The 24,180-nt window shown below is 33.2% G+C and overlaps 1 long non-coding RNA gene across 1 annotated transcript in view; it reads right to left on the reverse strand.

The window, feature by feature from the left end:
• Positions 1 to 1,896: 1,896 nt before the first annotated feature.
• The window catches only part of LOC131489786 (uncharacterized), a 36,295-nt gene continuing 14,011 nt past the window's right edge, over positions 1,897 to 24,180 (reverse strand). The window contains exons 3-4 of the long non-coding RNA XR_009250742.1: positions 4,852 to 4,917; positions 1,897 to 2,036 (exon numbers count right to left, since the gene is read on the reverse strand). This is a non-coding gene — a long non-coding RNA (uncharacterized LOC131489786). The remainder of the gene's footprint in view (positions 2,037 to 4,851; positions 4,918 to 24,180) is intronic.

The following is a 24,180-nucleotide window of genomic DNA, read 5'->3' on the forward strand; positions in this document are numbered from 1 at the left end:
GTGCTTTTTCTGCATGTTTTGAGAGGATCATATGGTTCTTATCCTTTCTTTTATTAATGTGGTGTATCGCATTGATTGATTTGCGAATACTGAACCACCCTTGCAACCCAGGAATAAATCTCACTTGATCATGTTGAATGATTCTTTTAATGTACTGTTGGACCCCATTTGTTATTATCTTGTTGACAATTTTTGCATCCATTTTTATCAGGGATATTGGCCTGTAATTCCTGTGTGTGTGTGTGTGTGTGTGTGTGTGTGTGTGTGTGTAGTCTATGTCTGGTTTTGGAATGAAGGTAATGCTAGCCTCATAGAATGAGTTTGGTAGTTTTTCTTCCATTTCTATTTTTTTTGGAACAGTTTTATAAGAATATGATTTAACTTTTTAAATGTTTGGTAGAATTCCCCTGTGGAACCATCTGGCCCTGGACTTTTGTTGGGACATTTTTGATTACTGATTCAATTTTTTTGCTGGTTATTGGCCTATTCAAGATTTGTATTTCTTCCTGTTTCAATTTTGGTAGTTTATATGTTTCTAGGAATTTTCCCATTTCTTTCAGGTTGTCTAATTTGTAGGCATATAATTTTTCATAATACTCTCTTATAATTGAAGGCACCTGGATGGCTCAGTTGGCTAAGCATCCAATTCTTGATTCCAGTGCAAGTCTTGATATTACAGTTCATGGGATTGAGTCCCATGTCAGGCTCTGTGCTATCTATATATTGGGATTCTCTCTCTCTCCCCCTTTCTCTCTGTCCCTCCACCACTCATGTGCTCTTTCTCTCTCTCAAAAAAAAAATAAACTTAAAAAGAGACATAAAGGATACAAATAAATAAAATCATGAATGAGAGGAGAGATCACAACCAATACCACAGAAATACAAACTATTAAAAGAGAATATTTTTAAAATATTTATTTATTTATTTAAAGAGACAGAGGAAAAAAGAGAGAGAGAATATGTGAGAGAATGGGGGAGGGGCAGAGAGAGAGGAGAGAGAGAATTCGAAGTAGACTCTGCACTGTCAATGAAGAGGTGGATGTGGGACTCAAACTCATGAAATGTGAGATCATGAGCTGAAGTCAAGAGCTGGATGCTTAACCAACAGAGCCACCTAGGTGTCACTCTCTTCTTTTTCATAAGTTGGCTGGGGTTTGTTTCTGTATCATTTATTTCTGCTTTTATCTGAATTATTTCCCTTCTTTTGCTGACTTTAGGCCTCATTTGTTGTTCTATTTCTTTCTCCTTTTAGTGTAAGTTTAAGTGGTGTGTTTGAGATTGTTTTTTCTCCTTGAGGTAGACTTGTACTGCTATATACTTCCCTCTTAGGACTACTTTTGCTGCATCCAAAGGTTTTAGACCTTCTTGTTTTCATTTTCATTTACTTCCGTGTATTTTTTTAAATTTCTTCTTTAACTTCCTGATTGACCCATTTATTTTTTAGTAAGATTTTCTTTAACTTCTATGTATTTGTGGTCTTTCCAATTTTTTTCTTGTGGTTGATTTCAACTTTCATAGTATTGTGCTCACAAAATATACATGATATGATCTCAATCTTTTTGTACTTGTTGAGGCCTTTAAGTCATTATTTTGTAAGACTGAATTGCTGGCCAAAACATGATGTGATGGTACTAAAGTTATTTGTCCCCAAAAAGCAAGAAATGGGGTTGGTTGCTGTATAAGAGAATTGAGGGCTCAAAATGGAGGTCTTGATTAGGGAATGTCTGTGCTTCCCAGACTATGAATGACCCTCAGTCTTACCCCATTCCTTCTTTGTGTATGAGCGCAGTAAACAACACACTGTCATACTGTGTTGTAGAGAGAAGATAGACAACTGACATCTACAGAGTGGTCATTCTACCTAACTTATTATGAAGAACATATTTTTCAGTAAAATACTTTAGATGAGCATTTTTTATACATTTGAATATTTTCATCTGTTGGGTCTATACTGAAATGTGGATCATATGCCTTCCTCTGATATATTTCTTCCAATCCACAATCTTCTCCTTTGCATCTAGCCAGCCCTTTAGCCACTGATGAAAAAAAAGTAAGTTAGGTGTATTGTATATTGCATCTTCTACTTCATATCCACTCTTCCTCAGTGGACTATCCTGCAGAGACATTTATAAATTGGTTTTGAATGCTTTCCTGTTTATTGAGATATAATTTACATATAGCATTGTGTAAGTTTGATCAAATAAAAAATAGCATGCATCCTGGATACCATAGGTAAAAGATAATATCAGTATGAGCCTATTTTGGAAAATTCTGTGCATGTCAGTTTTGATTGATGAAAGATTATTATTGTCTTAATATATGGTTTTTTTTTGTTAGCCTCTCTCAGAACCATCCTCTTGTTTTCTCTACCTTGCTCTATTATGCTGGAGCTGACAGCTACAGGATCCCCTTCTTGGACTATATAACACTTTGTCTTCTTGGATTTGGTCATTGGAAGAGATAGGGAGGAAATCAGAGGAGAGTGAAAAGAGGTCAGGAATTTTATAATCCCCTTTGTTTACCTACCCCAATACAATTCTGGCAGTTACTGCATTCCACTAGAGTTACCTCTCCTGTTTGGAAGTCTTTTCCATAGCACCACCTTTCAACTGGGTTCTTGTAACTATTGTCTTTTCCTTGCCATTCAAAGGCCCCACTATTGCATCTCTCTGCTCCTTGTTAGTTTCCTTGTCCCTGATCACACCTTTGCAAATATTTGCTAAGTTAAATTATCTTTGCCACCCCATTAAATCTGCTGCATCAGTTTTTTTTTAGCATGCATTATGTTTTATGCTAATATATTGACTAATATATTGGCTCTGCCAACATTTGTCACTGAGCATCTAGTTTGTGAATAGAAGTCACCCCAGAAGATGTCTATCACATTGTAACCTTTGATTAGAAGAATTAGCATTGGAAAAACATGTGATATGTCAAATATTTGCAATGTACTTCAAATATTTCTTTAATAATGTTTTTAATACTATTATAATTTAGTGACTACTATATTAACAAGAGTGACAAATCATTAGTATAGTATAGTCAAGTCCATATCACTTGTCATTCTTAATTATAATGTGATGTTTTCCCTTCAGTTGTAAGAACAAGTCTCCCTTATATAAACATAGTGCACATATGGCAATGCTAATAAATGAGCAATCACAGCATACTAAAGCATTAGGAATGCATTTACTTGCTCGCAAACATGTGTTCTGTATAATGACATTGGCATATTCTATAAATTTAGTAGAAGTCCTGCCAAATTTTAAGCAATATGGAAGAGTAGCATAATTATGATAAAAAGAATGTTAAGGATGGTCACAGTAGTATCTAAGAATACTAGTATTGGTAGTAAAAAGTAGGAGAATTAGATGGGGGAGGGGACAGAGGAGTGAAAGGATAAAAAACCATAGCTAACATTTACAAAGACTAACAAAGTTCCTGACAATGTGCAAAGTGCCCTACATTTCTAATCTCATTTAATAATCACAACAAAGCTAAGATGTAGGCACAGTTGTTACACTCATAACATGAAGATACTGAGGATCAGGGGAAAATAGGAGAAAACTGAGATGAAAAACCTTAAGGACAGTGGGGATAGACTACTTGTTATGTAGCCTTTAATGTTGGAGCCACAGTCTTGTGCTTATCACAAATAGAGTTGTAATTGACCTGTCATTTCATCTGTTTCAAATTCAAATATTCTACTGTGTGTCGTCTTCTATATTTTTAACTACTTTTGCTAATTTACCAACTAGATTGCAATAAGGTCTACCACCTATTGACCCTAACAAATTTTCACCATCCAGTCACCTCATTTATGCATTATTTACTTGCTCAGCTGGGTTATATTGTACAGTTTATAGTTCATAATTACAATTACTCCCATGCATATATCCTCAATTCATTTTTATATAGATAAACTATGCTTCTTTTTAAATAAGGATTCTGGATTTAATTTTGGATCCTAGGTATCTTGAAATTTATTTTTTGCAATAAATTCAATGTGTAGTGAAGTGAATCCAGGTAGATGGCTCTGAACTATAGCTCAGATTGGGAAAATTTATGGAATAATATCAATTCCATTACCAAAGCATGGAAAAAAAAATCAGAAAAAATGGGGTAAATAAGAGAATGCTTAGGATTCTACACTTTGGATAAGCTTCCAGGTAATGATGGTGCTGATCTGAAGACCACAGTGTGAATAGGAAGGGACTGTTGAATGTTCTGGGGCAGGAGGGTGGGGGTTGTCTTTAAAAGAAGGAAAAGATAGGTTGGTAGTTAGGGAAAGTGGCAGGCTGGAGGGAAGGTTTTTGTTGTTGTTATTAAGATGAAAAACACATCAGCACACTGGTACTTTGGTGGGAAGGAATTAATGGTGAGAGAAAAGTGGAAGATTCAAAAGGAAGAGAATAGTAAAGGAATCACAGGTGGCTTAGGGCCTAAAACCTAGAAGAAATACAGAACATAAATGTAAAGACTGGCCCTGGACTTTAAAAAGGGCCAACATCTCCTCTTCTGAGACTCTTCTGAAGGTTGGAATAAGTATCCAACTATGTTTTTGCTGAGTTCATTTCTGGTAGGTTTTCCAGGAACTATCCTTTAAATTTCATTTTCCCCTCCTCCTCCTTTTTCAGTGCCTCTCCTCTGTTCAGTGCCTCCTAAATCTGTTCTAAATCTGTCCCCTGGTCCTGTGTGGGTTGGGTTGGGTTGGGTTGGGTTTGCTTTGCTTTGCTTTGTTTTTGTTTGTTTGTTTGTTTGTTTGTTTGTTTGTTTTTTTCAAACCACCTTTGGATTTCATTCTTGCATTTTTTTCTCTGTTTCAACTCTTGCCAAAGAACTAATCCTTACCTCTTGCATTACTTGAAGCAAAGTGTGCTTCCTTCAAAAAGACCAATCTCTCCTTTGTTTATTCACCTGGCAAAAATAAAGAAAAGATAGCTAAACTACTAAACTATGCACTAAATACAGATTATCTCTCAATGTCTCCTTACTCCAAAACTGTACCTAAGATCTCAGTGTTAATCCCATCACTTGGATCTCAACGCCTTTTACCTACCCAAGATATCACTCTTAAAATTGTGTACTGCTTCTCACACATGATCCATCTTTAAATAATCTTTTGAGTTATAATTGCATGTGGTAGAATGTATTTATTGTAATTGTACAGCTTGGTAAGTTTTGGCAAAGGTATATTCTTTGGAACCATCACCACAGTGAAGAACTAGAATCATTCTATCATCCCAAAAATGTTTCCCCATAGTCCTCTAGTAAATTCCCCCAATTCTGGTCCTAGACTAATCCCTGATGTGCTGTCTGTTACCATGGATTACTTTTGCTTGCTCTTGAATTTCCAAAAACAAGTGGAAACATACAGTATGCATTCTGTTTATGCATGATTTCATTCCTTTCAGTTATGTTTTTGAGTTGTATCTGTGTTTTATTTATCTATAGTTTATGTCATTTCAGTGACATAATGAATTGCATTATATGGCTATTTCACAATTTAATTACCCATGTATGCGTTGACAGACACTTGGGTTGTTTACTATTAGCTATTGAGAATGAAGTTTCTATGGGCATTCTTATACACATCTCCCTGTTGTTACATGTTTTTATGTTTCTTAGATAGATACTAAGGAAAGGGTATTTAGGGTTGTATAGTAAGTGCATTTGTGACTTTATAAGAAACTCCAAATTGTATTCTAAGTTGGATGTGACATTTTGCATTCCTACTAGCGATGTGTGAAGATTCCAGTTTCTTTACAACCATGCTAAAACTTGTCATTGTCAGGCTTTTCAAATTTTAGTCAATCTAGTTGATGTATAGTGCTATTTCATTGTAGTTTCAACTTGCATTTTTCTGCTGTTGATATTATCTTTTTATGTGCTCATTGGTCAAATGCATATCTTCTTTCATGAAGTTCTCTTCAAATATTTGGCTCACTTTTAAGAATTGTCTTCTTTCTATTGAGTTATAAGACTTCTTTATATATTTAATATGAGGACTTTTATATATGTTTTTCTTCCATTGTCTTGCCTGCCCTTTCATTGTCTAAATGGTGTCATTTGAAGAGCACTTTTAGTTTTAATGAAATCCAATTTATGGTTTTTTTTTCGTTTATACATTATTTTTTGTCCTAAGAAATTTTCACCTGCCCCAAAAATGCAAAGACTTTTTCTCTCTAGAAGTTTCCCTTTAAGGGGTGCCTGGGTGTTTCAGTTAAGCATCCAACTTCGGCTCAGGTCATGATACATGGTTCATTTGTTCATCATGATCTCACAGTTTGTGAGCCAAAGTCCCGCGTCGGGCTCCGTGCTGACAACTCAGAGCCTGGAGCCTGTTTCAGATTCTGTGTCTCCCTCTCTCTTTGCCCTTCTCTCTCTCTCTCTCTCTCTCTCTCTCTCTCTCTCTCTCTGTCTCTCTCTCTCTCTCTCTCTCTCTCCAAGATAAATAACCATTAAAAAATTAAAGTTTCCTTTTAAAGTACTTATGGATTTATCCTTTATTTATGATTTGTTTTTAAGTCTATTATTCAGTTAGAGTTATTTTTGTATATGGTGTAAGATGAGTTAATGTTAACTTTTATATGAATATTCAGTTCATCCAGCATTATTTCTTGAAAAAACCAATTTCCCTCATTGCATGATGTTAGTGTTTTTTTCAAAATTAATTAAAAACTTGTGTAAGTCTTTCTCTGTTCTTTGTTCTATTCTATTGATCTATATCCCTATCCTAATGCAGCTACCACATTCACTGGATTAATGTAACTTTACAATATGTCTTCCTATCAGGTAGTAGAAATCTTCCAACATTATTCTTTGTCCTAAAAATTGTTTTGGAAGGGGCACCTGAGTGGCCCAGTAAGTTAAGCATCTGACTTCTGCTCAGGTCATGATCTCGCGGTAGATAACTTTGAGCCCTGCATTGGGCTCTGTGTTGACAGCTCAGAGCCTCCCTCTTTCTCTACCCTGGTCTCTCTCTCTCTCTCAAAAATAAACGTTATTTTTTTTTAATTTGTTTTGGAAGTTGAAGTGGTTTGCACAAGGCACCATATTAATTTCTACAAAAATACCCCCAGGTAATTTGAATGAATCTTGTTAAATTCATAGAACAGTTTTGTTACAAATAACATCTTAATACAGAAATTTCTATTCCATAAAATTGTTATATTTGTCCATTTATTTTTCTTCCTTCCTTTCTTCTTTTTCTCTTTCTTTCTCTTTCTTTCTTTCTTTCTTTCTTTCTTTCTTTCTTTCTTTCTCTCTTTCTTTCTTTCTTTCCCTCCCTCCCTCTCTCCCTTTCTTTCTTTTCTTTCTTTCTTTCTTTCTTTCTTTCTTTCTTTCTTTCTTTCTTTCTTTCTTTCTTTCTTTCTTTCTTTCTTTCTTTCTTTCTTTCCTCTTTCTTTCAATAGCTCTTAGTGGCATTTTGTCTTTTTCCCCTCATCTCCCTACCCCTCTCCCCTCCTCCAGCAATGACCAGTTTGTTCTCTGTATTTATGGGTCTGTTTCTACTTTTTGTTTGTTTAGTTTGTTTGTTTGTGACAGCATTTTTAGTAGTCTTGAACGTGTTTTATTAAATTGAACTCCAGTATTTAATATTTGTCAAGATATTGTATATGGCACTCTAAATATTTATTTTAAATTATTTGTTGTTAGTTTAAAGAAATATAATTGAACAATTTTGGGTGTTGATCTTACATAATATGAACTAGGTGAATGTATTTACAATTTCTAGTATCTGAGGATTTCTATGCATATTTTATGTCATCTGTGAATAATGAAAGTTTTATTTTCTCCTTGCAAATATTTTAGTCCTTAATTATTTTCTTGCTTTATTTTTCTGGCTATGTGCTCCAGTATAATAGGGAAGGAAGATAGGGAGAACAGACATTCTTGGCTTGTTACTGCTCTGAGGGATAACATATGTTCTTGCTTTCAGCATTGCATATAATGAAGTCTATAGATATTTCATATATGCCCTTTATCAGGTCAAGGAAGTTCCCTTTTATTTTAAGTTTGCTGCAAAAATTTTATGTTCTATGTTTGTTTTGTTCTGTTTTTAAATGATGCATGGGTGACAGATTTCTTCAAATGCCTTATCCATGTATTTAGATGATACATATTTTCTTTTGTTTTGAATAGAAAGTGAATTATATCAGTTGGTTTTTGAATGTTAAGCCAACCTGTGTGATTTTAATAAGTACTCTTTGTTATGGTGTATTAACATTCTTGTGTATCATTCAGTTTAATTTCCTATTATTTTATTAAGAACTGTAATGTCTACCTTAATTGGGGTTGTCATTGTTTTTACATTCTCCCAGAGAGCAATCTGTTAAACATATCCAGGATACTACTGATTTTAACTGTATTACAAAAATTGCTAAATATGTACACACATGTATATCTGTACGTTGATACGTTTATATATAGAATTTTTAATTCTTATGCTTCTAACCCTGCTGTGTCCTTTCATTTAAAACATATTTCTTTTTGATAACTATAACTGAACATTTTGTTTTATACTGTCTTATACTTTTGGCCTTTTATATGGGAGTTTTGAACACATACATTAATATGATTAGTGATAAGTTTTGATTAAGTAATCCTCTTGCTCTTTTTTCTAACTGGCCGATATATTCTTTTTTTCACTTTATCTCATTTTCTGAGTTATTTAGCATTATGTACTTTTTAGTATTCCATGTTAGGCTTCCATTTCTTTTAACAAATTGTACTGAATGATTGCTTAGTAAATTATTCACATATTTAAGTAGTCAAATATACTTTCTTATAATTTGGCTGATGACCCTCAAAATTGTAAAAATTTCTCTCATTTTTGTTGTTTCACATTTCATATTTCCTATTTTGTATGCTTGTGCTATCTCTTATTTTCGTAAACTTTTGTTTGTTTTCCTTTCCTTTAAATATCAGCTTAGGTGAATTTGACAAGCTATATCAACTTTGCTGTTATCCTCATTATTCTTTTCTTCTGTTACTCTTCTTGTTACTGTTATTTTATTTTTCTAAGTTCTTATTTGACTTGATAATGCGAGTTAATTCATTATGTTCAAGAGAAACTCACAACCATGAACACTTCTATTACTAAAAATAACATCAGAAATGCACATGAAACTTTAGAAAATCTTTTTATTCCAGGAATAAGAAAGAAATATTTTAAATATCCCCTGGGAACCTACTAGTGCTTATTTCATTTAACAAGTAAGAGCATTACTTCTAAAGAGAAGTAACAGGCACAACAGATATATGACTACTAAAATGAGTGAGCATGCATTGTCACTAACTTCAATTTCCATTTCTACAAAATGATGATACCAGTCTCGATTTATTGTGATAAGGATAGAATGATAATCCTAGTAGTAGTAGTCGTAGTCGTCGTCATCATTGTCATCTTCACAACAATTTTATATCGCATACAATACCCTGGACAGTCTAAGATTCTTACAGTGCATATGCTTGATTCCAGTAAATATTACTTTCTTTCTTACAGTTTAAAGATTTCACAAATTTAACAGCCATGCTATACAATTTAATTGGAAAACAGTTATTGGCAGTTTTATTTATTTTTTGTTTGTTTTCATACTTTCAGCTGAGAATTCTATCAATTTAAGGCTTTCCCAAAACATGAATAAACATCTAATTCATCTAATTCAAAGAGGACTACTAATTTACTTAACTATCCCGGAGAAGATAAAGTTGGAATGAGAACATACATCCTCTGTTTCTCAGCAGGGTATCCTTGTTTTTCCTTGTCATTATGCTTAATTAGAGCTTTAAATATATGTTTCTTGAAAAAATTATATTTCTGTCAACTGCTGTCATTCAGTTCCCAATTCCATGTCACTCTGAAGTAATAGAGTACCTGACAATCTTCTGACAGAATCCCAGCTGTCAGACAGCTATGCTGATTGCTACTGCTTCCCTTCAACCTAATTAATGATTTATTAGTTTCATCAAACCAAAGACAATCTTTTCTGTTTCAGTCAACTTTAGCCCTGAGGTGCCCAATATAATGCTATAATTTTTCTCTGAGCTCATCCATTTTTTCTTCCACATGCGTGAGACACAATATCTTTGTTGTTTTTCTATGAAGGCAAAGTTCATTTTAAATACCAAGAATCTTTAAAGGACTTGAAATAATTTATATCACATAGTATATACATGATGGCATTGTACACATAAAAAAGAATTGTCATTTTTTAAATAAAACAGAATACACAAAAGTGAGCTAACTATAATTTCAGTAATGAGCCTCTACCTTAACTTTCAGATACATAATTGTTAAGATCAGAAATAGAAAGAAATATACTATTAACAAAACTGAGACACACAGAACCACTAACTCACAATCTTATGTTTCACTGTACATCGACATATGCATATGCAGGCATGATATCTGTATTTACTTTTTGTTGTTGTTACTTCTGTGACAATGGTTCTTGGTTTGTTAATTTGTCTCTATCCTACATGAGATAATCAAGCCAAATTAGAAAGTATTTACTGATTTTTATTAGAATTGTTGAGGCTTTTTTGGGGGAAAAGAGAGAGAGGGATAGGTAGCTCTAACAATCTTTGTAAAAGTCAGACTTGCACTTGGGATTATACCAAAAAGATAAAAATGTTTCTGTTTAACCTTATTTCTTCTTAGTATTGCCATAAAGATATAATGGCCCTAAAATTTTTAAATAGAAGAAAAATCTCATTTGTAGAGAATTGCTCATACTATAGTTATCGGTAATTCCCTTATAAGAGGTTCCAAAGCTTAATGATTTTGAAGGAAATGTGAACTATATTAAATTTAGCAATATAGAACATATTTACTTTAGAAAAGTTGGTCTATGGATGAAAGAAAAGTTTCTATCACAACTTCTCTATCCATAACACCTAGAAACACGCACTGATATACACGTACAGAGGACACACACACACACACACACACACAATTTGCAAACCCTAAATCCCAGAAATTGTTAGACATTCTCTCCTGAGTTGTTTTTTTCCAAATAATTTCAATGGGAGAGATTGCACTTAACTCACATTTGTGCATAGGAGGAAAAGAAGGCAGAAGAAGAGAAGGAACAAGAGAAGAAAGAGGAGGAGGAGGAGGAAGGGAAAGCATCTAAGTACCACTTCTGGGTCAGTATTTGAAAGAATGGTATATGTACTGGGAGACTTTTACCACATTTGTTGGTAATAATTTAGTAAGGTACACACTTAGTCTATTCTCTTCTAAACATTACAAAATAGAGGGTGCTGGAGATTTCCAATTCTGAAATAATATCTGTCCGAATTGCACTTCTTTCATAAACAAGTTAAATCTAGGTTCCAAACAGCCTTTCTGTCGTCTTCAGAAGATATCTACATTTATAAATTGTGTTTTTAACTTGAAAGAAATAGGGTAAAGCTTAGTTATACTTAATCACCAATAACATTGTGGGAATAAACACAATTTACACCTACAATACTTAACTAATGAAAGAAGTGGCTTCACCCAACGGTCAAAAATACAGTAAACCAGCAAACCAGAGCTAATCACTAGTAGAAAAGTCAGCTACATGCAATCAGCATTCTATGTATTATTTAAGAAGGTGATAGCTTTATCTGTATGCTGGGATGATAGTGATTATAATTCTATAATACCATGAAAATGAGTGAGAATCTGCAAAAACCTCTTGGGAAAATTCATGAAAATTATATGTCTGTATGTGTATATATATATATATATATATATATATATGTGTGTGTGTGTATGTATCTGTATATATGTATATATGCATATGTATGTATATATGTATACACATACATATACACACACACATATATATGTATATATATATATTTACACATTTAAATATCTGAAGAGTTTGATGATATACTTTCAAGAGTTTGATGATATACTTTCTTCTAAGTAAAATGCTTAAAATATAAACTGGAGAAACCTATTGAATAATTTATTATGACACATGCGGTTACTTACTTCTAGGTGACCAGATCAGATTTGAGTCCACATAGTAACAACAAAAAATCATTAACCCCAATGACTGTGGCCCATGTGAAATGAGTTTGTATCTTACCCTAGACTGAAAAATCTACTCTGATAATTGGCATCAAAAATAAACCTCATGTGAAAGGCTAACATATGTGTATTCCTTTACATCTTAACCTATATTACTGCCACATATCTGGAGAATGACTACTGAATAAGAATGACATAGAGTGTTCCTAAATGACACCTAAATATGTAAAGACTTTTCCTAGTTTTCTTCTTTCTCCAAGTTTTCTTCCTTCTCCAAGGTGTCTAAAGTAAAATCTTTCCATTCACCATGAGCCAAAATTTGCTAACAGCAGAGGATATGTTATCACATGTATAAAGTATAGTGCATATCTTGAAATATAATATGGGAAACTGTTATGTTTATTTTTTAACATCAGTGTGGTTAAGACAATCCTATGTATTAAATCAAATGCATATTAATAGAGGAAAATATAATTAAGTGAGCACGTTGCCTTGCCTAAAAGTCAAGAAGTTATTAAATCTTGGCAACAGCATCTGTAGTAAGATAATTGTTATTCTACTAGACAAGTCCCCAAAATAATGTTTATAATTTTTATTATTGTAATCAAAGCACTGGTGAATTTGACTGCTACTAACCAAGACATTAAATTAATTCACCCACTTTTAGTAATATGTGCAATTGTCACATGTCTTGAAGTATATACTCGTGTGAATAAAATCTATGTATCCACTACCAAAAATAAAGTTAGAAGTATATGGAATTAATATATTACTAACATTTGTGGGGTAACAATGGCCTATTTACAACACTGTCTCATTTAATGCTCACAGGAGATATGTGTATTATTTTCTCTATTTTATAAATAAAGAAACTAACTTTGAGTGGGGATAAATGTGCTCTGAAGTATACATATATGATTGTAGAGTTAAAAAAACATGTTACCATTTAGAAGGTCATTGGTGAATGTTAACTCAGATAAAATGGTATTGGGAGATATTATGGGATAATTAAATTGAGTAGCAATGATTGATGGTTGGAAAAGAGTACTGACACATCTCAATATGACAGGGCAAGAGAGGCATCAGTTGTCTATTCTAATATCTATAAATTGCCTGCTCACTTCCTTCTGATTTTTGCTTTTTTGTCCCTGATTCCTTTGGTCTTATAAAATTACTCTGCTATTGGCACAATGCGTTTTACATTGAACAGAGTGATTGTGCTTTCAGTCAACCTCCTATAGGTTGATAATATATATTGATGATTATATATGATAGATTATATATAGATTATATAGATTATATGGATTTATTATGTATAATATATTTATTATATATGTATATATACGTACGTGTGTGTGTATATATATATGTATATATCTTATATCCACAATATGTAGATTTGCCATTATTATGAAATACATGTTTCTGAAGACCTTGGGTTGCTTGACATCATTCCTAATTTTATATATGTAGGCAAATTATGTCTCTGCTTTGATTATTTGGGATAAAGTTTACTACTTAATAAAGTCAGTTGTTTTATTATTTATTGCATCAAATATTGTTTTTAATTGATAGTATGGTAAATATATTATAGATTCAGTGACTCCTATATAAAACTCAGTATAAAATTGAGAAAGATAAAAGTTCACCTTGAGGGGTGCCTGGGTGGCTCTGTTTATTGAGCATTGGACCTTTGATTTTGGCTCAGGTCATGATCACAGGGTCGTGGGATTGAGCCCCACGACCACATTGGGCTCCGTGCTGTGTGTGGCGTCTGCTTAAGATTCTCTCTCTCTCTTCCTCTGACCCTCTCCACCCACCCCAGCTTGCATGTGCTCTCTTTTTAAAATAAAAAGAAAAAGTTCACCTTAGAAGCCTCCTATCTCAAATTTCTGGTATTTTTAAGGGTCAGTTGCTGATTTCAACTCTAGCTTTTTACTCTATATCACATATTTCCATATATATTGTCTTGTTTTGTTCCCAGCACAAACATGTGACTTTACAAATATCCCTTCTTCATACATGTACATGTACATATATGAAGATTCTGAAAGGCAAAGAGAATTTTAATGTGAAAAAGATTTTGCATAACAGAGAAAGATTTGATCCTATACTCCCTATCCTAAACTTAGTAAACTTTCTATGAATATTTTACTTTATTTAGTGTTTATTTGTTCTTTCTAGACATTAAGTAGGAGCTCAATATATGTTGAAAATTAGAATATACATTAAAAGCCTCATTTTTCATATATATAATAATGGCCTTTGCTTTCTCAATACATAATCTTGACCATAATTTGAATAGTTGCAGTTAATAGAGTAAAATCATTTTCATGGGAATTTCTGGATCAAGAAATACAGTGTTAACTTTGGACTATAATTTGATCATAAGTTTAATACAGAATTAATGTTTATTGGTGCCAGGGTGGCTTAGTCGGTTAAGCATCTGGTTCTTGATTTTGGCTAAGGTCATGATCTCAAGGTTTATTAGTTTGAGCCCTGTGTTGGACTCTGTGCTGACAGCACAGAGTATGTTTGGGATTTTCTCTCTCCCTTTCTTTCGGCCCATCCCCCACACGTTCATGCTCTCTCTCTCAAAATAATAAACTTTTAAAAAGTCAAAACATTAAAAAAAAAGACATTTACAAATAATAAAATTTTATTTCCTGCAACTATTTGTGTTTTGTTTAATTATTCAGATTCTTTAAATATACACACATATATTGTTTTATGAATATGTACAATTTCTTGTTAGAATATAAATAAGCGTGTCTTCATGTTTATGTATATATATTCTGTTCCTTTTTTTGTTTGGCTCCCCCATTCCTCTTATTTCCCTGCGATTAACTTCCTTGACTCATTTCACAACCTACATTAACATCTTGCAATTGAATTTCAATTTATTTTCATGTGTTTTTAAGCTAATTGAATTACTTTTCTATTATATTAAAATCCCTATGAATTTTACAAATAAAATCTACTTGTTATTGAGTATTGTCCTTTTGGTATTTTGCTAGGAACTGGGGAGGGGCAGACAGAGAGCGAGAGAGAACCCAAGCAGGTTCCATTAATATTGCAGAGCCTGATACAGTGCTCAATCCCATGACCCTGGAATCATGACGTGAGCTGAAATCAAGAGTTGGCTGCTTAACCAACTGAGCCACCCAGGCATCCCACTAGATTTTAACTTTGTTATTTTTTGTTTGTGATTAGTAGTGAGTATTTATACCTGTATTTATAAGTAGGATAATAGACAAAACTTTATTTTTTTTAATACTAACAGACTTCAGTAGTAAAACTTAACTATTTTCCTAAAGTACATTTATGAATTTATTATTTTTCACTACATCCTTGTTTAATTAAATAACTAAATAGCAAAATTGCTTAAAAGTTAGATAAAACTCAGCAGCTGTGAACTTTTTTTAAGTGAGGAATGAAATTGAGACAAGGTATACACTTGAAATTAATATAACATTTTGTGTCAAATATACAAAAAAAAGATCATCTAGTTTAACAATCTTCATTTGTTTGCCTTTCTAATATTGAATTTAAGTTTATATACTTTCTACTCCAATAGTAACATATTTGTTTTTTCATATAGTATTTCCATTAGAATAATCTAGTCTAGTTAAACTTTGTACTTTTTATAGTGATTACTTCTTTGTTCAGTGATTTTAGACATCTTTTTTTCTAATTACCAGTCACAGAGAGTTTTCTAGTTTTTGTTGGTGGTGTTACTATTGATTTCTAACTTAATTGCATTATGATCAGAGATGTGATCCTAAGGGGAATATAATTAGAGAAATTATATTAAATTATATTGTCTACTGTGAAGAGACTTTTCATAAATGTTCAATTTGTGCTTGAAAAATGTGTTCTTTACTTCTTAAATGTTATATTCCAATACTGTCCAAAATATTCCTGATAAATTAAGCATACAAACTGTTGAATTCATATCTTCTATGTGGTGTTATTTTTATTTATTTGACCCATTAATTTCTGAGAATAGTGCTTAAACATTCTAGCATGTTCTTAGATTAGTTAATTCCTACTAAAATTGGATTCGTGAAGTCCAACCTATTTTATCTATTATGAAGCTAAGTTATTTGGCATAACAAATTTGGAATTATTATATCTTGTTACTGAGTTGAACATTATATCATTTTCTGGAGACTCTCTTGATTTGCATTTTATCCTAAAGTCTTTTTTTGACCATTTAATATCTTTCACCAGGTTATTTTTTTTTTTCATTCTTTAACTCTCTGGCTTCCTGCATTCTTATGTTTTAGAAATTTTCCTTGTAACTAACATATTTAAACTTTGTTTTTTTCTAAGGTAGATTTATTAATTTAATCTATTTATATTTTTCATTATATTCACATATGCCTTCCTATTCTTTTACCATGTGCTTTCTCTCTCTCTTTTTCCTTCTCTCTCTCTCTCTCTCTCTCTCTCTCTCTCTCTCTCTATATATATATATATATATATATATATATGTTTTTTGGGTTTTTTTTGTTTTTTGTTTTTTTTGTTTTACTTATTTACTGTTTTTGAGAGAGCATGCAAGCAGGGAAAGGTCAGAGAGAGAGGAGGCAGAGAATCCTGTCAGCGCAGAGCCAGATGCAGAGCTTGACCCCACAAACCATGAGATCATGACCTGAGCCAAAATCAAGAGTTGGACACTTAAGAGGTGCCTGGGCAGCTCAGTCAGTTAAGCGTTCAACTTTGACTCAGGTCGTGATCTCAAGGTTCATGAGTTCAATCCCCACATCGGGTTCTGTGTTGACAGCTCAGAGCCTAGAGCCTGCTTCAGGTTCTGTCTCCCTCTCTCTCTGCCCCTCCTCCACTCATGCTCTGTTTCTCTCAAAAATGAATAAACATTAAAAAATTTAAAAAAAAAAGGAGTTGGACACTTAACTGACTGAGCCACCCGGGTGTCCTTCTTTTTTATTTATATTTAAATTGGGTTTCTGTTTCCCACTGGTTTTTTTTTTTAAACTTCTTTTGAAAGGATTTATTTTATTTTATTTTCCCCCATGTTTTCAAATAGATTTTCCTGCAAGTTTTATACTGTATAATTACTTTTGTCTGCTTATGAAACAATTTTAAGAAAAGCTAATTTATGTGTTACTAATCAATAACTTTATGTACTTTTGAAGCTCATTACATACTGCCTACATTATATGCTATTTTGAGTAACCAATGTCTGTCTTGTTTCTTCCTATATTTAGGCATTTTTATATTATTGTTGTATACAGCCAATCATTGTTTTGATATATGCACTATTTCCTAGAAATATTTACCAATAGTGTTGCTCACCATTTCTTATATTTCACATCACTAGTAGGGACCGTTGTCTAAGCAACCTTTATCATTTCCTTTAGGTAAGATTTGTTGATTGAACTTTTCAAAGTTTATCTAAACATGTCTTTCTTTTATTCTATAACTTGAAAAATAAATTCAATTTTGGGTACAGAATAAATGTTCTTTTCTCTCTACATAGTAAATATACTATTGTATCGTTTTCCCACTCTAATTGTTTTGGTTGAGTGTCAGGTATCAGTCTATTACTGTTTTCATGTCCCATAATCTGATATTTCTTCTAGGTTGTTTTCAAGATCTGTCTTGCCTTATGTTTATTAATCAATCAATCAGTCAATTAATTTGCATACAGTTTCACCATTACTCCTCTAAAGTTTATTTTATTTTATTTCCCAGCTTTGGGTTTCCTGGGTTTTTTTGATCTAAGAATTGGTGTTTTTAATCAAATAGAAAATCTTTGGCCTTGTCTCTTTGAAAATTACATCTTCCTTTTTATTGTACTATTCCCAGCATCATGAACCTGTGGAGTAATTCTTAACATGTTTGAACTTTAGTTTTCTTAACTATAAAATAGTGATAATGGTCCTCACCTTAGAGATTCCTTAAAAGAATTAATTATGTTGTATTTAAAAAGCACAGTGCCTAGTACATATTAGGGATTGACTACTGCTTATTTTCTACTTATCTGGCTTAATGAAGCTTAGTTTAATTTTGTTGGACACTAAAAATATCTAACTTTTTGTTCAGAACACATGATTAACTTAGAATTGTTAAACCTCGAGGTTGGATGGCTTATTACATAAAAAAAATGCTGTATGGCCTCAATAAAAATAAAAAAGAAAAAGGAAATAAAACCCTCTGCTATTTATGTGTTTAGTAGTCTATCATCACAGAATAGTCCATGTTTGGGGCTTTGCAGTGCTTTGTCAGAAAAGGAGTTAGTGGAAATGAAATTATTAAAAATATTACCAGGTTTTTTCACTTAAAGATGTTGGATTGTACAATTTAAGAAATAAAGTTTTTATTTTTAATGTTTATAACGACAAGTTCATTTTGTTCCAGTAATAATGCCTTGTTTACATACTCCCAACTATTTTCTCCCTACTGAATCGTTTCTTTTGTAAGCCTAAGACTTCACTTCTTCTCATCAAATATTTGGCTTAACTATTGATATTTTCTCTTAAAAATTTGTAAGGTTAAGTTAGAAGGATTTGGTGTGATGGAGCTTCCAAAGGAAGTTTCCTGAGAGAATTATCATAAACAATTTTGATTGCTTTATTCTATTATAAGAGCAACACTAGTAGTTGTGGCTGTGTGGAGAGGAAGAGAGAGAGGGGAAAAGAACAGTGTCGTAGACTCTAAGTCTACAGTTCTCTTTTGGCCAGCGAAATGCGTGGAACGCAGGATGAAAAGCGAGAGATGGCTAATGTCTGGGAAAAGACAAGAGCTGAGAATAAAGGTCCTTGCCCATATTTATTAAGATCAGAAGGCTTACAAACGTGATGGGCGTGCGCAGAGATAATGAATCGGTGAACTTTAACTCATGGGCATGATGGAAAAAGGGGTGTTGAATATATATGGTGTTTGGGGTTTGGGTCAATATAAAACAAAATCTGGGCACTGAGCAGATGCATGGATGTTTGTTAATGGCAGACAGGAGGCGCCATGTCTGTTTATCTTAGCTAGCCTAGGGGATAAGACAGGGCAAATAACATCAAGGTTAACAAGGCACCTTTTATTTTGTTAATTATCTCCCCTCTGGGCAACTTTGCCCTGCAGGGCAGAGCAGCAGTCTATAGCCCAATTTACCTGTTTACCTAATCTGGTCCTTCCTTCCTATGAAATAAGCTTTCGGCTATAGTACTAAATTGGGGGGCACATTCGCCCTGAATACCTAATCTTGTTTATTTCATATACCTGTGTTATATATTGGGGCATTTGCCCCTTCCTATGCTGGGTGCCTTTGCACCTCCCTGCTTTATACTGGGGGCCCCAGCCCCCCTTTATTCTAGGGGCCTAAGCCCCCTTTCTCTATCCTTATTTGCCTAATATTGTTTACCCAAACTCAGGTGTTAGCATCCTATGGCTTTGTACTTCTTTATGCCTTGTTAACCCATTGGTGTAAGCCTGGGGCATTCCTAAGCTTATTCCCCACAACTGAGTAGTACTGGCTTCTTAAATATGACTTTTTACTTTGTTCTTGTTGTTGCTTTCAAATGTATTTTAGACTTTCTACATGAAGAATAGAATTGCATTAAAAAGTAAACATAAGTGACTTAAATAAGTAAGCATGCATTTAAAATGTTTCAGTGGTGGGGCGCCTGGGTGGCTCACTTGGTTGTGTTGCACTCTTGATTTTGGTTCAGGTCATGATCTAGGGATTCGTGAGATCAAGCCCCGTGTCAGGCTTTATGCTGAGTGTCATGCTGGCTTGAGATTCTCTTCCTCTTTCCTTGCCCCTCTCCTGCTTGTGCTCTCTCTCAAAATAAATAAATAAACATTTAAAAATAAATAAATAAAATGTTTAGTGAATGCTATGACATTTGGAACTGTAGGATGTGTTAAGTGTCATCAACACTGGAATTTACCGTTTATTTCTCATAGGTCCAAAATTCATATGTAGCTGAGTCTAAGCGTACATATGTAACTGGCTTTGGTATAACTCACATGTAGCTGAGTTACATTGTAATTTACATACAACCACTGATGCATGTGTAGGAAATAACCTTGTTTTATTTCCTTAAACTCATTTTATCTCTTCCTTCTACCTGTCAAACTTCTGGGCAATAAATAAAATGAAACAAAAATAGTATTTTCAAATAATTGTTGATCTCATAAATTATAAAAGATAATTTTAGATTAAGATCATTTCCTCTCCCTCTTCTCTAAGATGGCTTGCATGAGAGCCTTACATGATCTCTTGACACTGAAGGAAAAAGAGGCAGTGGAAAAGGGGCAATGTTCCTGCCTTAGGAATCCTTAGTGAGGTAAACTCTTATCACAATAGTCTCATTCTCTGACTCTATGCCTGCCTGAGATTTCACCTTGCTCTTCATGTCTGAATATTCCCTATGTCATATCCATCTCCTTTGTGAGATAATATACTTGTCAATCCCCTTTCTGTCCAGGAGCCACAATAATGGACTAGATGTGTAGAGAAGGAAACTAGCTAACAGAACAAACCAAACTGAGAGATCTTTCACAATGACCACATCAGTTATAACTATACACATATGCATGGGTGTAGGGGAGAAAACACATGTGAACCAAAACTGTGCCCAAGTATGTTTTTGTAACAGAAGAGACATATTTAAAATCATTGTGGAAATCAACTAATACTCTCCTATTTGGACTTACTAAAGACAGTTTGAGAGGAAGAAAGGAATAGAGGAATTTAGAAATCTCTGCAAGTTCAGTGCAGTCACTGCACTGAAGGTAGGTAGGTAACCTGTTGGTTAGCAGGGCATGTTCAGGAGGCCCAGTTCAGGAAGATACTTTAGAATAAGAAGGTTTTTGGAGAGCTGATCTTCTGCAAAATAATATCAAGAAGTGTGTGTTTCTGACAAAATCCAAAAAGGTAGAGACTTGAAAAATCAGGAATCAGAGATTACTTACATGAAGTAATGGTGCCAACCTGGATAGCAGTGCAAAATCTACATCATCCTAAAACTTCTGAAAGGGTTGGTACACACCAGTGCATTCTACAAGTGAGCTGTTTGAAGGAGAAACTAACATAGGTGGATGGGTGTCTTGAGAGTTGCAAACTGCAAGGCTACATAATCCATTCCAGAAAGTGATTCAGTGCCAATATAGACTAAAAACTGTAAGTCATTCTCAAGTTTTTGAATCCTTAGAAAAAGAAACAAGAAACAGAGGAACACAGAATATACTCTGTAGAGTATAGACTGAATCACAAATGGGTGGAAACCACAGGAGACATGTGGGGAAACATGTATTTAAAAAATGTTCTTGTTTTGTTAACAACATAAAATGCATAATAAACCCATTAAATAAAACATTACTTATGGCTCTGTTTTTCAGGAATTTAGGGCTCTTGTATTTGGTTCTTGGTGTAGACTTGAAGTAGATATTCTGTATAGGATTTTGAAGATTATTGCCTACTGGTTTAAGGGTAGTAAGAGCCCCGATGCTGGTGAGAGTGATGGAAAATGGGAAGTGAATCTGGGAAGGAGGAAAACAAATACAAGGTTGAATATATTAGAGTTGCCTGCAACTTCTCAAGAAATAATTGGTTATTAATTGGACATTTGAAACATACATATAGAAACTATATGGAATCACTGTGAAAGAGAACATTTGATCAGAAAGAGTCAGGGTGGGCACATTACCTGTTGGATCCTTCTGGTCTCTAACTTCCATTGGTAAAAGTTTAACCCATGGAACATAAAACTACCAAGTCACAGGTTAATTAATGCATGACTGGGGTAACTCTATTGAATGTGATTTCTAAGGAGCGTTTAGTATATTTATATTGATGATAGAGCTGTATGTTGCTATCTATTGAGTTTGCCTGCAGAATTTGATATAATGGGTCTGGTTAATGATATGGGTGTCAATTACTATGTGTGCTTTGTGTCAGTCTAAGATTCTATTGTGGTTAGTTAAAATAGTCTTCACAGAGCTGATAGTTACGATGAAGCTGAGTCATAGTAAAGATCTTTGGTGATCAGAAGAGTAATGAGAAATAGGAACTAAGATTATCAAAGATGACAATGAACAAAATAAGATGGCATGAATTGAGAGCAGAGATTGAACAATATTTCTACACTCATGTTCATAGCAGTATTATTCACAATACCCAAAAGATGGAAGGAACCCAAGGATCCATAGATGACTGAAAAAATAAATAAAATTTAATAAGTTCTTACAATACAATGGTATTCAGCCTTAAAAAGAAAGGGAATTTTGACACATACTGCAACATGGATGGACCTTTAAGACTTTATACTAAATTAAATAAGGAAGTTACAAAAGGACAAGTAATAATCAATTCCATTTATGTGAGGTACTCAGATTAGTCAAATTCCTAGAGAGAGAATACAGAATGGTGGTTTCCAGGCTCTGGAACAAATGGAGAGTTATTATTTAATGGGTATAGAATGGATTTTCAGTTTGAGTAGATGAAAAAAATCTACAGACAGATTATGATGATGGTTCACAGCAATGTGAATGACTTTAACACCACTAAATCTGCCCAAATAGAAAATTTTCTGTTATATATGTTTTACCATAACAAAAAATGTATCATGCCAAAAAATATGAAATGGGAAGGACAGTTTGAGAAAGTAAATTTGGGACAAAATCCACTTAAATAAAAATATTCTTTAGATATGTATACTATATCTGCCCTATATAAGGTGCTTTAGGTAAAATAGAAATTTGTCACTCACTAGAAGTGAATTATAGGGTACATCAATTAATCTGCCTTGTCTTCTTCTCGAGCGTGATAGTTTGGATTAGGTGAATTCCAGACTTCTTTTTCTTCAAATACATATTACATCTGTGATTATGTCTATACTTTGGTAAAAAAAAAAAAAAAAAATAGAATACTCACTCAAATCCATTTCAGGCATTGTATTATAGAAAAACATTGTAGCTGTAAACCAATCCTGCCCATCTCTCCTACATTATCTATCAGTGCCTTGCCTGGGGGTAGCGCTGCTTAGCACTGAACCATTCTCTGGAGACATCTTGCTGCATCAGGTGGTTTTCTTCAAGCAGTTTCCACATTTGTATCTGGCATGTTTATACTTCCAAACCTAGAAAATTCTGGAATATGTTCCAGAACACATTCTCACAGATTCCAATATGATTTAACTCTCCTCTTTGTCCTAGTATTTATATGCTAGTCACAGTTTCTCTTGTAATAACATATGTTTTACTATAGTTAGTGCCTTGAACTAGAAAGTACTCAATAAAAATAAGTTTAATTACTTTGAAAAGCAAGTTATATATATGTTTTGCTATTCATGTCTTCTAAGTAAATTTTAGTTTTTATTTTTCTATTACTCACTTTATCATATAATTGCATTGAGAAAAAGACATAGAAGAAAATAAGTTTAAAGTAAATATAAAGAGTCACTGAAATTACTTCTGATATCTTATTTTGATCTAAAATATATTAGGACTATAAACCTAATGAGACATAAAGATGAATAGAAATGAAATTGAATTATGTCAATACTTCTTTTTCCCCTCCTTGTTGTGATTGAATTCACCTTGGGAAAAAGAATAGTAATTGCTCATAAAACTTGTCATTTCTCCAATTTGAATAAGAAGTAAAGGAAGGGTGGATATCGGTACTCAGAGTGATAATACATATGGAATGAACCAATGACAATTTTGTAGAACATTACTCCTTTTTAGATATCTATCTTTATTAATTTGGAGAGAATAGAAAAGTCGACGGGACATAATATTTACATGCTTATATTTAGCTGGAATTTTAAGTAGTGTAACTATACTAATATTTCAGTGTCTTAAATTTAGTTTGGTAGGATAGGTGCAGTTATGTGAGAACACTGGTACTGGTATATCCTGTTGATAATTAGCAGGCTTTAGACAAATTAAATACATACATACATACATACATACATACATACGTACGTACATACATCCTAAGTGGTTTTTTTTTAAACTTAAAACAACAGACTGGAATGTAGTAATTAAATGAAAATTCTTAAATCAAAGATCATACTTCTGGTTTGAGTGTGATTTACAGAAAAAGAACAGTGAATCAACTTGGTACATCTCTTTAAAGTCACATCACTTTCAATCACCAAAAAATGTAGGAAGAAGTTACT

The sequence above is a fragment of the Neofelis nebulosa genome, chromosome 11 (genome assembly GCF_028018385.1).
Source record: "Neofelis nebulosa isolate mNeoNeb1 chromosome 11, mNeoNeb1.pri, whole genome shotgun sequence".
Taxonomy (NCBI): domain Eukaryota; kingdom Metazoa; phylum Chordata; class Mammalia; order Carnivora; family Felidae; genus Neofelis; species Neofelis nebulosa.